Source organism: Brienomyrus brachyistius, unplaced genomic scaffold (genome assembly GCF_023856365.1).
Source record: "Brienomyrus brachyistius isolate T26 unplaced genomic scaffold, BBRACH_0.4 scaffold388, whole genome shotgun sequence".
NCBI lineage: Eukaryota > Metazoa > Chordata > Actinopteri > Osteoglossiformes > Mormyridae > Brienomyrus > Brienomyrus brachyistius.
The window spans coordinates 1-6,058 of record NW_026042663.1 but is presented as its reverse complement, the minus strand read 5'-3'; the positions used below and the strand labels follow the sequence as shown (position 1 = coordinate 6,058).

Below are 6,058 nucleotides of genomic sequence, written 5' to 3'. Positions count from 1 at the left end.
GTGCAAGTTGACTTTCCTAGTTATACGTCTTCATTTTTATTCTGGGTTTAACAACCATGAGTTTATGACGTATTTTACATGATTAGTTGGCGACTGGACCTTATTGTTTATATCTCTTATTAAGGATCCATCCATCCATACATCAATTATCAAAACCACACACTTACAATCCGAGTCTAGTTTCATATGCTGCGCTGCTGAGCGACCCGCAGAATATTATGCATGAGTACAAGTCACAAGCCCCGTTTCCACTAACACGGGGCCGGTTCTAGCTTGGTGCCTTTTGAGACCGAGGCAAAAAGATGCAGACTCTCCCCGTCGGGGAATCGAACCCCGGTCTCCCGCGTGACAGGCGGGGATACTCACCACTATACTAACGAGGAGATGTACGCGCACTACTTTTACATCTTCAAGATAAACAGCGGATGACTACTAACATTTGCGAGTAATCAATGACTGAGCTTCATGTCATGACCATGGTGCTCAAGAGAAGAAAAAATACATAATGTACGTCCACTGATACCAGAACAACCATATAGCTTTATACTAAGACGATGATTAAACGGAAAATTCCTTTACAAAACACTGCCACAAAATCATAGTTTCGCAATATTACATCGTGCAACGGGACACAGTGTAAGTACGTGAAGTCGGTAATTAAATCAAGAAAAAAAAGTGAGAGGAAAAGAATACTTTTCTATTATCATATTTTTCTAACTGGCCAAACTGAGTCATATTTTGATTATACACACTAACAGAAAAACAGTGCAAATCTCCGGTAGTCCGTTTCACTTGCGCTCCGCTATGGGGCAGTAACAAGCAGAGCTTAAGTGTGGAAGGAAAAAAAAAACACAGGACAGCATCAATCCCAACTTCACAAACGCCGGAGATCGAGATGCTGTAAGCATGACAATTAACATCTTTATCCAAGGGAACAGCTGCAAGACACAGATGCCGCGCCTAACAAAGGTAGGATCGATTCCGAAGTTCAGGCATTTACAGACGCGGACTCTTCTGGAGTTGATTTTTTTCGGGAGATACGCATCAACTTCAAAAGTATGAACCGCATTATATCTATATCTGTTATGACGTTGTAGCTATTGATACTGATGCATCACAAAAATAATTTAAATGTTTTTTCATTCTGACATATGTTCGTTCGGACGAGGATTTTATTATATGAGATAAGTTTTAAATGAAAACTTTTTTTAATCTATATGATTAATTCTCGAATCTAAGCCAGACTTCACATAAATCATTCATTCATAAATATAATGGAACATACAACATCCAGGTATCCATGAAATTTATGATCAGGCTATACGTTTGTGATAACAACAAAACAACACAACATGTATATTTACAATATATGGGCCTATTGTTTAATATTGCCTCCAAATTATAGCCAGACAATAACGCAATAGGCCGACATCAAACTATTTTCATGTAAAACAAAAGTGCTGGCAGTTTGCTTGTGCTTACAGACCCCGCCTTGAGCCCATCCAGAAAGATCCCAAAAATAACCGACAAGCAAAGGTTGTAACAATCTGAGCATGTTTAGTTTAATGTAATCAGGAGCCGAATTAATAACGCGAATAAATGATCAAACCGAAAGTCTGTAGTCGGGAATATCCGATAACGTCTTTGACGTGCAGTTAAGATAGTCAGAGGAAAAACCTTGTAGTTTACTTATATATATGCCTAAATATATGAGTGTGTCTCTCCGGTGATTTAATGATGAATATAACGATTACATATCAAATCACACATTAAGCAATTATTATATTACTAGGTTGAACGTTTTCACTATGTCTGTCGTCACCTTGATTTCACGATTTTGACTATTCTTCTTATCCCAGATTGAACAAGTCATTGTGGCGATGCAAGATCCCGACATGGGGATAAAGATGAAGAATCAAAGACTGTTAATCACAGTGATTCCACATGCGATGACAGGTGCACGATACATATTTTACTTTTTAAAAATAATTTTTCATGCCGCCCGGGTTGTCTTACACCCGGCCGTGCAGTGTCCCGGGGGCCGGGTCCTAATGGTCATTTAAGCCCTTCACAGGAAAGCCCATACATCGGCGGTCTTCGGGAATCCTGTGCATTAAGACTGTCATCGATCTCCTTGCGCTCATATTTATTTATGTAATTTATTTATCGAGTTCAGCGTTTTTGATTTATGACGGCTTAATGCATTTCTCGACTCTAACTAGATGCCTTCCTCGCTATGCCTTCCCAGGAAATGATATCGTGGAGTGGCTAATTCAGAAGTACTCCATCATGGAAGAAGGTAGGGCCGAGAAGTATGTAGGGAAGCGTTACCTGGTGCTCTTATGTGAGGTTAATCGATTGTTTTTTTCCCTTCGTGACGACGATGGCGCCCCTGCTGGCGAAAGACGTCATCAGGTTTTTTTTTTTTTGTAATAAAATAACAGAAATAAACGAGTCTTTTGAATAATAAATACAAATGAAGTAATAGAATTTGTCATCCATACAACAGATTAGCCTAGCTGCATTTATGTGTAAGCATATGCAATTCACGTGTCTGACAGAAGCATGTTCTGTTCCATTGATATTGCTGAGCCTGTGAATTAATAAATGTCAGAATTGAGCTTGTCCATAACATAGACACCCCATTCGCCTGAAGCTTTTGGGATTTTCTTCCCCTGGCGTCAATTTATCTGCTGAATTATTTATCTTTCTGCTGAGAGGCTATTAGTACAAATAATCTGTAGGCCAGTCCCGAGTCGCGCCGCTACGCATGCTGAGCTGTACGGTTTGATAGTCCCGATGCAAACTTCGCTGATAGCCAGAGGCAGTCAGTCATGCCTGGAGAAATATCGCTATCCGTCTCCCTCATTATGCACTTCTGCAAGACGCTGTTGTCCTGAATTCCCGGGCGATGCAGATGAGGTTTTAAATAGCAAGGGAGCAGATTTCCCTGATTTACAGCCCAGATTGGAAAAGAAGTCGGAATGGAAAGGAGGGGACTTTTAGGCAGTAGATGGCAGATGCATTAACAGACTTGAATGGGCAAAAAACCTGTTGCCCCGGTAAGCAGTTACCCCTCCCTGTAAACACTAGGCTTCCCCCTAGCAGCGCTGTTGCTGCGCCGGTCTGAAACCCCCGGGAGCGCCTGACTGCCAATGGCCGCGGAGGCAGCCGGAAAGTGGAAAGTCCCAATTACTCGTAATTAATTATAGTTCCGATGAGGAATGCACCATCCCCGCGGCTTATTCTGTGCACCATGTCAACGTTTTTTCCAGTTACTTGCTATACCGTAAAATAAAATATAATATGCCTACTCAGTTTCTAGTTATCGTGTGTTCTACTGTATTCCACTGACAAAAATTTAGAGAATTACTATGCCTAAATCTGGGCTACGAGTAGTGGATTTGTTTGAGCTTTGAGTAGTTTACGTGGAAATGAGTGACCACTTTGTGTGTTTTCAGAGGCACTTCATGTGGGGAATCTGATCGTGAAGCACGGCCTACATTTACCCCCTAAAGGACCCCAGGACGCTCGTCCTGGGGCCCGACGAGACGCCGTATCGCTTCCAGGTAACCTATAACCACGGTTTCTTCAGATGGAGGGCAGCGCGAGAGGGTGGTGGCCATGTGGGGGGGCACGCATATCGAAACTATTCGTTGGAGAGACTGCGGAATTACCGTGTAGGACAGTATTTCTCAATCTGGTCCGGGCTCCAGAGCTGAGAGGGTGCAAAAACGTAGACTGTCTGGTAGGGAGCTGGGAGGGAGCAAAAACGTGGATCATCTGTGTGTCGCCGAGGACCGGATTGGGAAACACTGATGTATGAGAACCAATGCCAGTTAAAGTAGCAAAATGCCTTCCACCCGCCTTGTCCCTGACATGTTAAATCACAAAGCACCTTTGTCACGCTGCTTCTGAATAGTTTCAAATGACAGCATCTCCTTTTTGCTAGACTCCGTACTTCTGGAGCTCTCAGCAGTGGCCAGCCTCCGAGCTAGATTACGGTGATTACCAATTATTAATCATGTGCTCGCCTATTACATCATTACTTCCCTTTACTAGAATAATAGAAAAACACAGTTTCTTGCCATGTCTTTCTTTTGCTCTTCTAAAGCGATTTATTTGACTAAGAAGAATATCAGAAAGCAAGGGCAGCTGATAGACTATGAAAAGGTAAGAGAAAATTTTTATTTATGTACATTTCAATGCTATTCTTATTCGCTGGTCTGAAGCATTGCTTGATGAGATCATGTGATAGCTGAATGCTCATGGGAGTTTTACTTACACAAAATATTATGAGGGTAGAAGGAAAAATGATTGGTTCAGAGAGATAACCAATTAGATTGTACATGAGGTGGATCCGAGCAACTAGAGGAGGCAGGAGCAACCAATCAGATGTCTTGGTCCTGCCTCCTCTGCAATCTGATTGGTTATCTATCCGAACCAATCATTTTCCTTCTGCCCTCAGAACATTTTTGTGTAAGAAAACCTCCCACCAATTATGCACATAGTAGGATCGCACATAGACATCCACCAACTTGCCGCCATGTTGCGTCAGGGTCAACGCATTTTAGGTTCTCATCAGTAAGAGGGTTTGTGAATCCGACACTGCCAGCTGATATCCTGGGAGGGGTTCGGCCTGTGAGTCATAACGTGAACCCATGCAGCAACGCAGCCAGCCGTGCGACCTGGCAATGTCGCATTTAAACATCGTCTCCGCAGGACAGCTACAACATGTTGCACAAACGGATCAACCACACCTGGGACTTCGTGGTGATGCAGGCGAAGGAGCAGCTCAGGTAAACCCCACCCCAGCCCGGGAATACTGTCGCATCGAGCTATGAAATCAATTTCATAAATGCACACAAGGGGACAGATGAGAATGGATGAATAAATCTCGTATTAAGAGGATGATGATGTTACCTAAATTAAAAAGTAACATGGTGTGTGGTCATAATTTCCCTCCTATCTGTTAAATCAGACCTCAGCCTAAACACTAGAGTCGGAAATCCATTTCTAAGTGAAAAAGGAAACAGAAAAATGAAAACCCTACCTTGCAGTTCAGTGATTACCGCTATATGCTAATTACCCAGTATGCTTTCTGACTCTCCATCGACTGCTCTGCTCCTACCAGGGCAGCCAAACAGAGGCGCAAGGCGGACCGCATCGTGCTGGAATGTCAGGAACAGGCCTACTGGCTCGTCAACAGACCGCCAGTAAGCACCTCCCCCGAAACCCCTGACTCCCTACATCTGCCCCGGCGAAAACCCAGTATGCTGTGATTAGAGTAAAGCACACACTGGGTAAACCTGAACTCAATGCACCTTGGCAGCTCGAATATCGCCTCAGGCTGGGGGCGATTCTAGGATTTTTTTGAGGTTGTGGGGCAGAGTGGTGGCTCTGGGCCTAGGGATCTGTGCAAGCAAGTGGAAGGTTGTTGGTTCAAATCCTGTGAATGCCCAGAGTGATTCTACTCCGTTGGGCCTTTCAGCAAGGGCCTTAACCTGCAATTGCTTTGTCCTGGGTATGACATTAATCTACATGCAGGCCTGTTAGGAGATCCTTCAACTTACAGGGGAAACTTGGCAGGATTGGCAGGAAGGCATAGGCAGGGTCCCATTCCCCCACAGAGAGCTGGGGGGTTGTGCAGTTCTCTCCCACGACAACGGGTTTGTTCAATGAAGGAAGGCAAAGGAAACATCTGTAAGGACATATGGAACATTTCCGGTATAATTTTCGATCTCCGTCATCTCCAGAGCATTGAGCTCAGCAAAATTCACGGGGGGGGGGGGGGGGGGGGGAGTTTTATCTTCGTTAAGTAAGACACACAGAGTGTCTCCATGCATACTTTGTGGGGGAGGAATATATCACTTCAGGCCTGATAACCCACTACTGCTTCAGTGTGATCATGAAATATTTACTTAGCTGGGAAGAAGCCTATGTTCTGTGGGACGAGAGCTTTCAGAAGACAGACAGGACAGCAGGCTGCGGGAATGAGCAACTGCACCCTCGCTGAGTGTAATTTGGAGTTCATGAATAACACAGGAGAGTGGAGAAT

General features: G+C 43.9%; 1 non-coding gene across 1 annotated transcript; it reads right to left on the bottom strand.

Moving 5' to 3' along the window:
- Positions 1–311: 311 nt before the first annotated feature.
- On the bottom strand, positions 312–383 carry trnad-guc (transfer RNA aspartic acid (anticodon GUC)). Its single transcript has one exon. It is a non-coding gene; the product is annotated as a tRNA-Asp (tRNA).
- Positions 384–6,058: the final 5,675 nt, after the last annotated feature.